Consider the following 12,047-nt stretch of genomic DNA (forward strand, 5'->3'; position numbering starts at 1 on the left):
CCCTGACTCTGATCCTAAAACTAACCCTAGCTCTAAACATCACCCTAACCCTAAACCTAACCTGAACACTAAACCTAGCCCTAACCCTAATCCTAAAACTAGCCCTAATCGTAATGCCAGGTCTTACATTAGCAATAGCCCTAACCCTAACACAAAACCTAGCCTTAATCTGAACCCTAACCCTAGCTTTAACCCTAACGCTAACCCTAACCCTAACCCTAACCCTAGCTCTAACCCTATCCCTTACCCTATGCCAACCATCACCCTAATGCTACCCTAGTCCTAACCTTAATCCTTAGCCTACCCCAAACCCTAACTCTATTACTAGTCCTAACCCTAAGCCTTATTCTATCTCTAACCCTAACCCAAACCCTAAGCCTATCCCTGACCCTTATTCTGACCCTAACACTAACCCTAGGTCTAAGCCTGACCCTAACCCTAAACCAAACACTAACACTAGCCCTATCGGTAAACCTATACCTACACCTAACTGTAACATTAACACTAGACCTAAACTTAATCCTAAATATAGCCATAACTCTAGTCCTAGCCCTAAACAAAAACCTAGCTCTAGCACTAACAATAACCACTAGTCTAACACAATGACTAACAATACCCCTAGAACTAACCCTAGTAAAATTGTGCTCCTAACCATAAATCCAATGCTAACCTAAACACTGACCCTTACCCTAACACAAACCCTAGCTCTAAACCTTATCCTAACTCAAAACATACCCCTAACACTAGACCTATCCATAATCCTAACCTTAAAACTAGCCATAACCATAATCCAAGTTCTTATATTACCCATAGTCCTAACACTAGCCATAAACATCCCCCCAAAACCTAACCCTAAATGTAGCACTAAAACTAGCTGTAAGCCTAACCCTAACCCTAGCCCTAGCCCTAACCCTCACACTTGCCTAGCCCTAACATTAGCTCAAACTCTAACTCTTACCCTAAATGTAACCCTAACACTAACCCTAACCCTTGCCCTAATCCTAACTGTAACCATAGCACAAATCCTACCTCAAATTGTATCCATTACCTTAAATATAACCCTAACACTAATTCTAACCCTAGTGCTAACTCTAACCCTAATTCTAACCATAGCCCTGACTCTAACCCTAAACCTCGCCCTAGCCCTATTCATAAACACTTAACCTAAACCTAACCCTAACACTAACCCTAGGCCTAACCCTAATCCTAGTCCTAATCCTAACTTTAACCCAATCCCTAACACTAGCACTAACTCTATCCATTACCCTACACATAAGCCTATCCCAAATGCTAATCCTAGACCTAAACCTAACACTATCCCTAAAACTAACCCTATACATTACTCTATACCGAACCTGAACCCTAAACCTAATCCTATTCATTACTCTAACCCTAACCCTAATGCTAATTTGAGCACTAACCCTAAACCTTAAACTAAAGTAAACTTTAACCTGGAATTTGACCCTAATAATACACCCAACTCTAAACCTGACCCTTACCCTAAACCTAACACTTACACTAGACCTAGCCATAAACCTAAATCTAACCATAACCCTGACGTTAGTCCTAGCCCTAATTCTAGCCCTTACCCTAACACAAAACCTAGCCCTCATCCTAGCCCTAAACCCAGCCTTAATCCTAATCCAAACCCTCATCCTGGCTCTATCCCTAATATTAACCCTCGACCTAGCCCTGAACCTAACTATAACCCCATCACATCCCCTAAAATTAACCTTAACCCTAACAATTACACAAACCCTGACCCTAGTCTTAACCATAGGCCTAACACTAACACTAACCCTAGCGCTAATCCTAGCTCTAATTTAGCCCTAACCCTAACCCTACTGCTAACCCTAGTTCTAAGACTAACTCACTCTCACCCTAGCCCTATTTTTATTTCTAACCCTATCTGTTTCCTTAACCCTAACCTTAGCCCTCATTGTAGCTATAGCCCTAACCCTAGATCTAACCATAACTCTAAATCTAACCCTAAACTTAAGCATAAACCTCACCCTACCACTAGCCCTAATACCATTGCTAATCCTAAAACTAGCCCTAACCCTAGCCCTAGCCCTAAAACAAAACCGAGCCATTGCTCTAACCCTAACCCTTAACCTAAACCAAACCCTAATCCTACAACTAGCCATAACCCTAGCTCTAATTGAAGTCCTAGGCCTAAAACTAACCATAGCTCTAAATATCACCCTAACCCTAAAGCTTTTGTAGACCAGCCCAAATCCCATCCCTAAAACTAACCCTAATTGTAAACCTAGTTCTTACGTTGGCCTTAGCCCTAACTCTAGCCTTAACCCTAACACAAAAATAGCCCTAATCAGAGCCCTAACACTAGACTTAACCCTAACCCTAACCCTATCCCTAGTCCTAAACCTAACCCTAACTCTAGCCCTAACCTTATCCCTTACCCTAAGCCAAACCCTATCCATAATGCTAAACCTAGTCCTAATCCTAATCCTTAGCCTAACTCTACTACTAGTCCTAAAAGCACTCATTCTAGCTCTAATTCTAACCCAACACCTAACCCTAACCTTCACCCTTATTCTGACACTAACAATAATTATAGGTCTAAACCTGAACCTAACCCTAAACCGAACCCTGAAACAAGCCTTATAGTAATCTTATTCCTAAACCTAACCCTAACACTAGACCTAAACCTAAACCAAATCCTAAATCTAGTGATAACTCTAGCCCTAGACCTAAACAAAAACTTAGTCCTAGCCCTAACAATAACCCTTAACCTAAAACAACACTAACCCTACCCCTAAACCTAACTTTGTCCTAATTCTGGCTTTCACCCTAACACTAACTCTAACCTGAACACTGACCCTGCCTTTAACAGTAAACCTATCACTAAACCTGAGCCTAAACAACATCTAAACCTAAACTAGACCTAGCCATAACTCTAACCCTAAAACTAGCCCTAATCATAACCCTAGCTCTTATATTACCCATAGCCCTAACTCTAGGCATAAACCTAACACAAAACCTAGATTTTATCCTAGGCCTAAACCTAGCTTTAGGCGTAACCCTAACACAAACCGTAGCCCTAACCCTACCCTAAGCTTCGCCTTAGTCCTAACCCTGGCTCAAAAGCAACACTTACCCTAAATCTAACCCTAAACCTAGCCCTAATCCTAACCTTAGCTCTAGCACTAAACCTAGCTCTAAAGATACCCATTACCCTAAACATAACCCTAACTCTATTGATAACACTAGGCCTAACCCTAACCCTAAACCTAACCAGAAAACTAATCCTAGACCTAACCCTAAACCTCACCCTCACCATAGACCTAACCCTAGCTCAAACCCTAACCCTTATCATAAACCTAACCATAAACATAGCCCTAACCCTAACCCTAAACCTCAATCTAACTCAAAACATAAACCTAAACCTACATCTAATCGTATCCATTACCCTAACCCTAACACTACCCCTAATGATGACCTTAGCCTTAATCCTAACCCTAACCCTAACCATACTGTAATCTTATCCCTAGACCTAACCCTAAACCCAACCCTCGCCCTAGCCCTAAACCTAGCTCAAAACCCAACTTACACTAAACATAACCCTAACCCTAACCCTAGATCTAACACTAACCCTAACCCTAACCCTAACTCAAGACCTATTTCTAACCATAACCCTAGCCCTAACTTTAGCTCTAACCCTATCCATTATCCTAAACATAACCCTTACCCTAATGCTAACTCTAGACCTAACCCTAACCCTATTGCTAATCCTAACCTTATCAATTACCCTAAACCTAAACTGAACCTTAAACAAAAACCTATCATTACCCTAACCCTGACCCTAAATCTAATTAGAGCCCTAACCCTATCTCAAACAAACTCTAACCCTGAACCTTACCCTAATAAGTCCCCTAGCTCTAAACCTGACCCTTACCCTAAAACTAACCCTTACACTAGACCTAGCCATAAAACATTCTAAATCTATCCCCAACCGTAACCCTAGACCTGACATTAGCACTAGCCCCAATCCTAGCCCTAACCCTAACACAAACCCCAGCCCTTATCCTAGCCGTAAACCAGTCTTCCTTTCCACTTTCTTGTTTTTTCCCCCAGTCTATCTTCTAAATTACTGCTGGAGTACTTTTCTAAAGTGCATAGATAATTATGCTTTCTCTTCTTAAAATCTATGTTTGTTCTCTATTGCCTGAAGGACACAGTAAAGACCACCTGGACTCATAAGATAATGCTCTTCACAATCTTTTCCAGATTCAAAACTCATTTTCCAACTCTTCCCCTGATGCATCTTATACTCCAGCCACAAAATCCACTTTGGCATTCCCAGAATACCCATATTGCTGCACAATAGAAATCACGTGCTGATTTCTATTCTTAAAATACTATTTTCTACCTATAGGAATGGAGAATTGCTATCTGTACTTCAAACCAACTCAAATATTCTTTTTTGTTATTTTAGAGTACCATTCTCCTAAAATCATCCCCTTTCTGAAGATTCTTCAGAATTTTCAATATACAACTAGAAAACACTTATTAAATGTATCATAGCTACTTGTTCACATGGGTGTCTACTCGTAGAGTGGTCGGCGTCTCTCAAGGCACANCAATCCTTACCCTAAACTTAACCCTAACCCTAAACCTAATGCTAGGCCTAAGCTTAACAATAACCCTAGCCCTAATTCTAGTCCGAATTTAACCCTATCCCTAACCCTAATCCTAGCCCTAAGACTAACTCTAACTCTCACCCTTGCCCCATCCCTAGTTCTAACCCTATCCCTTACTGGAACAATAATCCTAGCCCTAACCCTAGCCCTATCCTTAGCCCTAGCCCTAACCTAGATCTAACTCTAACTCTAAATCTAACTTTAACCCTAAGCCTAAACCTAAACCTAACACTAGCCCTAACCCTAATGCTAATCCTAAACTAGCCCTAATCCTAGCCCTAGTCCTAAAACAAAACCCAGACATAGCCCTGAACCTAACCCTTAACCTAAACCAAACCCTAAGCCTAATCCTAAACTTAGCCGTAATTCGAGTTTTACACTGAACCAAAAACTAACCCTGACCTTGAATCTGACCAGAACACTAACCCTGCCTCTAAAGATCACCCTAACCCTAAACCTAAACCTAACACTAGACTTAGCCCCAACCCTAAACCTAAATTTAGCCCTAAATGTAACCCTGATACTTACATTAGCCATAACCCTAACCCTAGCTTAACTTAACACAAAACCTAGCCCTAATTCAAGCCCTAACCCAAGCTTTAACCCTAACACTAACCCAAACCCTAGCCCTAATCATAACCATAACCCTAGCCCTAACCCTATCTCTGACCCTATCTATCGCCATAACTATAACCCTAACACTAATGTTAACCCTAGGCCTAAACCTAACCCTATCCCAAATACTTACCCTATCCATTACCCTAAACCAAACCTAAACCCTAAACCTCACCCTATCATTACCCTAACCCTAACCTTAATTCTAATTCAAGCCCTAAATTTAAACCATAGCCTATCCCAAACCCTAACCAAGGCCCTGACACTAATAATACCACTAGCTCTAAACTTGACCTAAAACTAAACATAACCCTTACACTACCTGTATCCATAAACGTAACCCTAAAACTATCTTTAACCATAACCCTAGACCTGATATTAGTCCTAGCTCTAATCCTAGCCCTACCCTAAAATAAACCCTAGCCCTCATCCTAGCCCTAAAACCAGCCTTAATCATAACCCTAACCCTAACCATAGGCCTAACCCTAATTCTAACCCTCACCCTACCTCTAAACCTAGCTATAATGCCAATCCTTACCCTAAACTTAACCCTAACCCTAAACCTAATGCTAGGCCTAAGCTTAACAATAACCCTAGCCCTAATTCTAGTCCGAATTTAACCCTATCCCTAACCCTAATCCTAGCCCTAAGACTAACTCTAACTTTCACACTAGCCCTAGCCCTAGTTCTAACCCTATCCCTTACCGTAACCCTAACCCTAGCTCTAACCCTAGCCATAAATCTTGTCCTGTCCTTATTCCTAGCCATAACCCTAGATCTATACCTAACTCTAAATCTAACACTAACCCTAAGCCTAAGCCTAACATAAACACTAGCCCTAACTCTAACACTACTCGCAAAACTAGCCCTAACCCTGACCCTAGCAGTAAATCAAAACCAAGCAATAGCCCTAATACTAAACCTTAACTTAAACCAAATCCTAATACTACACCTAGACCTAACCCTAGCCCTAATTCCAGTCCTAACCTTAACCTTAATACTAACCCTGACTCTCATATCCTAACACTCACCCTATCTCTAAACACCATCCCAACCTTAAACCAAACACTTACAGTAACCCTAGCCGTAATTTGAGTCCTAACCCTAACCTTAAAACTAACTCTGACCCTGACTACTAACCTAACACTAACACTAGCTCTAAATATCACCCTCACCTTAAACCTAATCCTAACACTAGAGGTATAACCCCTAACCATAACCCTAAAACTAACCTTAATTGTAACCCTAGTTCTTACATTAGCTGTTACTCTAACCCCAGCCCTAATCCTAACATAAAAAGTAGCCCTAATCTGAGCTCTAAACCTAGCTTTAACCCTAACACTAGCTCTAACTCTATCCCTTACCCTAAGCCAAACCCTAACACTAATTATAATCCTAATTCTAACCCTAATCCTTAACCTAACCCAAACCCTAATCCTATTACTAGTCCTAACTCTAGCCCTCGTTCTAGCTCTAACCATTACCCAAACCCTAGCCCTAATCCTGATCCTTATTCTGACCCTAACACTAATTGTAGGTCTAAACCTGAACCTAACCCTAAACCAAACTCTAACACTAGCCCTAGACCTAAACCTAATCCTAAATCTAGCCATAACTCTAGCCCTAGACCTAAAGAAAAACCTAGCCCTAGCCCTAATAATAACCCTTAGCCTAAGCCAAACACTAACTCTTCCCCTAGACCTAACCCTAGTCCTAATTCTGGCTTTAATTCTAACCATAATCCTAATCTGAACACTGACCCTGACACTAACACTAACCCTAGCTCTAAACATCATCCTAACACTGAAACTATACCTAGCCCTAACATGAACCCTAAAACTAGCCCTAATAACAAGTTCTTAATTTAGCCATAGCCCTAACCTATTGCAAAACCTAGCCCTAATGCAAGCCCTATCCTATCTTTAACCCTAAAGCTAACCCTAACGCTAACCATAGCCCTAACCCAAAGCCTAAGACTAACCTTAGACCCAATCCTAAGCACAATCCTAGCCCTAACCCTAGCTCTAACCCTATCCATTACCCTAACGATAACCCTAACCCTTATGCTAACCCTAGGCCAAACCCTAATCCTGTGCTCACCCCTAACCCTATCCATTACCCTACACCTAACTTGAACCCTAAACCTAAAACTATCATTAACCTATTACTAAACCTAATGTTAATTCGAGCCCTAACCATAAACCATAACCTAACCTAAACTCTAACCCTGACCCTAATAATACCCCTAGCTCTAAACCTGACCCTAACAATAAACCTAACCCTTACAATAGACCTAGATATAAACCTAACCCTAAAGCTATCCCTAACTCTAACCGTAGTCCTGACATTAGCCTTAGCTCTAATCCTAGTCGTAACCCTAACACAAACCTTAACCCACATCCTAGACATAATCCTTGCCTTCATCATAACCCTAACCCTAACCCTAATTCTAACTCTCACCCTATCCCTAAAACTAGGTATAATCTCATCCCTTACCCTAAACCTAACCCTAATCCAAACCCTAACATTAAACCTAGCTCTAACCCTAGGCCTAACTCTATCATTAACACTTGCCCTAATCCCAGACCTAATTTAGCCCTATCCCTAACACTAAACATAACCCTAGCCCTAAGACTAACTATAACTCTTGCCTTAGACCTATAGGGTAGTTCTAACCTTTTTTTTACCATCACCCTAAACCTAGACCTAATCTTAGCCCTAACCCTAGCCCTAGCCCTAAAACAAAACCGAGTCAAAGCCCTAATCCTAACCCTTAACCTAAACCAAACCCTAACCTTACACCTATCCCTAACCCTATCTCTAATTCTAGTCCTAAACCTAACCTGAAAACTAACCCTGACCCTGACTCTGACCCTAACACTAAACCTAGCTCTAAAATCATTGAAACCATAAATCTAACCCTAACACTAGACCTAGCCTTAACCCTAACCTTATAATTAGCACTAATCATAACCTTATTTTGTACATTAGCCATAGTCTTAACCCTAGCCCTAACCTAACCCAAAACCTAGCCTTAATCAGAGTCCTTATCCTAGCTTTAACCCTTAACTTAAACCTAACACTAACACAAACAAAAGTCCTAATCCTATATATAACCCTAGCCCTAAACTTAGGTTTAACTCTATCCATTACCCAAATGATAACCCTAACCCTTATACTAACCATAGGCCTAACCCTAACCTTATCCATTACACTAAACCACAACTAAACCCTAAACCTAACTCTGTCATTACTCCAACCCTAAATCTAATGCTAATTTGAGCCTTAAACTTAAACCCTAACCTAACCCAAACCCTAACCTTTATTCTGACCCTAATAATAACCCTAGCTCTAAAACTGACCCTTACCCTAAACCTAACACTTACACTGGACCAAGCCATAAACCTAACATTAAATGTATCCCTAATTGTAACCCTAGACCTGACATTAGCCCTAGACCTAATCCTAGCCCTAAACCTAATACAAACACTAGCCCTCATCCTAGCCCTAAACCCTAGCCTTAATCATAACCCTAACCCTAACCCTGGCCCTAACCCTAATACTAACCCTCGCCAAGCCCTCAATCTTGCTATAACCTATTCCTTTAAATTAAACGTAACCCTAACACTAACCTTAAACCTAGGCCTAAACGTAACACTAACCCTATCCCTATCCCTAACCATAACCCTAAACCTAGCCATAAGATGAACTCTAACTCTCACACTAGCCCTATCACTAGTTGTAACCCCATTCCTTACCATAACCCTAACCCTAGCCCTAATCGTTTTCCTAACCCTTGCCCTATCCTTAGCCCTAGCATTAACCTTAGATCAACACCTATCTCTAAATCTAACCCTAACCTGAAGGCTAAGCCTAACCCAAACACTAGCCCTAAGCCTAACACTAATCCTAAAACTAGCCCTAACCCTAGCCCTAGCCTAAAACAAAACTGAGCCATAGCTCTAACACTAATCCTTAAACTAAACAAAACCCTAACCATTCACCTACCCCTAACCCTAGACCTAATTCGAGTTTTAAGTTGAACCCTAAAACTAACTCTGACCCTGACTCTGACACTAACATTAACCCTAGTTCTAAACATCACCCTGAGCTTAAACCTAACCCTAACACTCAACCTAGCCCTAATATTAACCCTAAAATTAGCCCTAAATATAACTCTAGTACTTACATTAGCCATAACCCTAACCCTAGTACTAACTTGACCAGAAACCTAGCCATAATCTGAGACCTATCCTGAGCTTTAAACCTAACCCAAGCCCTAACCATAACACTAGCCCTAATCATAACCATAACCCTAGCCCTAAACCTACTCTAACCCTATCCATTACCATAAACATAACCTTAACCCTAATGGTAACCCTAGGTCTAAACCTAATGCTATCTCTAATCCTATTTCTATCCATAACCCTAAACCTAGCCTGGACCCTAATACTAACCCTATCATTACTCTAACACAAACCCTAATGCTAATTCAATCCCTAACTTTAGACCTTAACCTATCCCAAATCTTATACCAGACCTTGTCCATAATAATACCCCAGCCCTAAACCTGAGCCTACCCCTAAACCTAACCCTTACACTAGACGTAGCCATAATCCTAAACATAAAATTATCTTTAAACATAATTGTAGACCTGAAATTAGCCATACTCCAAATCCTAGCCCTAACCCTAAAAGAAACACTAGCCCTCATCCTAGCACTAAACCTAGCCTTAATCATAACCCTAACTGTAACCAAAGCTCTAACCCTAATTCTAAATATCACCCTACCTCTAAGCCTAGCTATAGCATTATCCCTTACCTTAAACTTAATACTAACTCAAACCCTACTCTATATTTAAGCTGAAAACTAACCATAGCCCTAATCCTAGCCCTAATTTATCCATTTCCATAACACAAGCCCTAAGACTAACTCTAACTTATACTATCCCTATCCCTAGTTCTAATCCTATTACATACCATAATCTAACCCTAGCCCTAACTCTTGCTCTATCCTCAGTCCTAACCCTAAACCTAGTTCTAACCCTAAATCTAAATCTAACCCTAACCCTAAGCTTAAGCCTAACACTAACATTAGCCCTAACCCTAACGCTAATCATAAAATTAGCACTAACCCTAACCCTAGCAGTAAAACAAAACCAAGCAATAGCCCTAACCCTAAACCTTAACTTAAACTACCCTAACACTACATCTAGACCTAACCCTAGCCCTAAATTTGACTCCTAACCCTAACCTTAAAAGTAACCCTGACACAGACTCATATCCTAATGCTCACCCTAGCTCTAGACCCCATCCTAACTTTAAACCAAACCTACCAGTAACCCTATCCCTAATTCGAGTCCTAACCCTAAGTCTGACCCTCATTCATATCCTAACACTAACCCTAGCTCTAAATATCACTCTAACCTTAAACCTAATCCTAACACTAGACCTACCCTTAACCCTAACCCTAACACTAACCCTAACGGTAACCCTAGTTCTTACATTAGCCATTGCCCTAACCCTAGCCCTAACCCTACAACAAAAACTTGCCCTAATTCAAGCTTTAAACCTAGCTTTAACCCTAACCCTAACCCTAGCTCTATCCTTATCACTTACCCTAAGCAAAACTCTAACCCTAATGGTAACCCTAGAACTATTCCTAATTATTCGGCTAACCAAATCTGAACCCTTTTAATAGTCCTGACTCTAGCCCTCATTCTAGCTCTAATCTTATCCCAAACCCTAACGCTAACCCTGGCCCTTATTCTGACACAAACAATAACCCTAGGTCTAAACCTAAACCTAAACATAGAGCAAACCCTAACACTGGCCCTACCAGTAACCTTATAATTAAACCTAACCCTAACCCTAGCACTAAGACTAACTCTCTCACACTAGCCCTATCCTTAGTTCTAACCCTATTCCTTACTGTAACCCAAAACCTAGCCTTAAACCTAGCACTAATGCTTGCCCTATCCTTAGTCTTTGCCCTAATCCTATTTCTAACCCTAACTCTAAATCTAACCCTAAACCTAAGCCTAAGCCTAACACTACCACTAGCCCTAGTTCTAATGTTAATCATAAAACTAGCCCAAACCCTAACCCTAGCAGTAAAACAAAACTGAGCAATGGCCCTAACCCTAAACCTTAACTTAAACCACTCTAAAACTACATCTAGACCTAACCCTAGCCCTAAATTCGACTCCTAACCCTAACCGTAAATCTAACCCTGAAACAGACTCATATCCTAATGCTCACCCTAGCTCTAGACCCCATCCTATCTTTAAACAAAAAACTAAAAGTAACCCTATTGCTAATTCGAGTTCGAACCCTAACCCTGACTCTGACTCATATCCTAACACTAACACTAGCTCTAAATATCACCCTAACCTTAAACCTAACCCTAACAGTAGACCTACCCCTAACCCTAACCCTAAAACTAACCATAATTGTAACCCTAGTTCTAACATTGGCCAATGTCCTAACCCTAGCTCTAACCCTAACACAAAACAAGCCCTAATCCAAGCTCTAAACCTAGCTTTAACCCTACCCTAACTCTAACCTTTACCCTAGCTCTAACCTTATCCCTTACCCTAAGCAAAACCCTAACCCTAATATTAACCCTAGACCTATCCCTAATCCTTAGGCTAACCAAAATCCTAACCCCATTAATAGTTCTGACCCTAGCCCTCATTCTAGCTCTAATCCTATCCCAAACTCTAATGCTAACCCGGACCCTGATGCTGACCCTAACACTAAACTTAGG

The sequence above is a fragment of the Marmota marmota genome, unplaced genomic scaffold (assembly GCF_001458135.2).
Source record: "Marmota marmota marmota unplaced genomic scaffold, marMar, whole genome shotgun sequence".
Classification (NCBI taxonomy): Eukaryota; Metazoa; Chordata; class Mammalia; order Rodentia; family Sciuridae; genus Marmota; species Marmota marmota.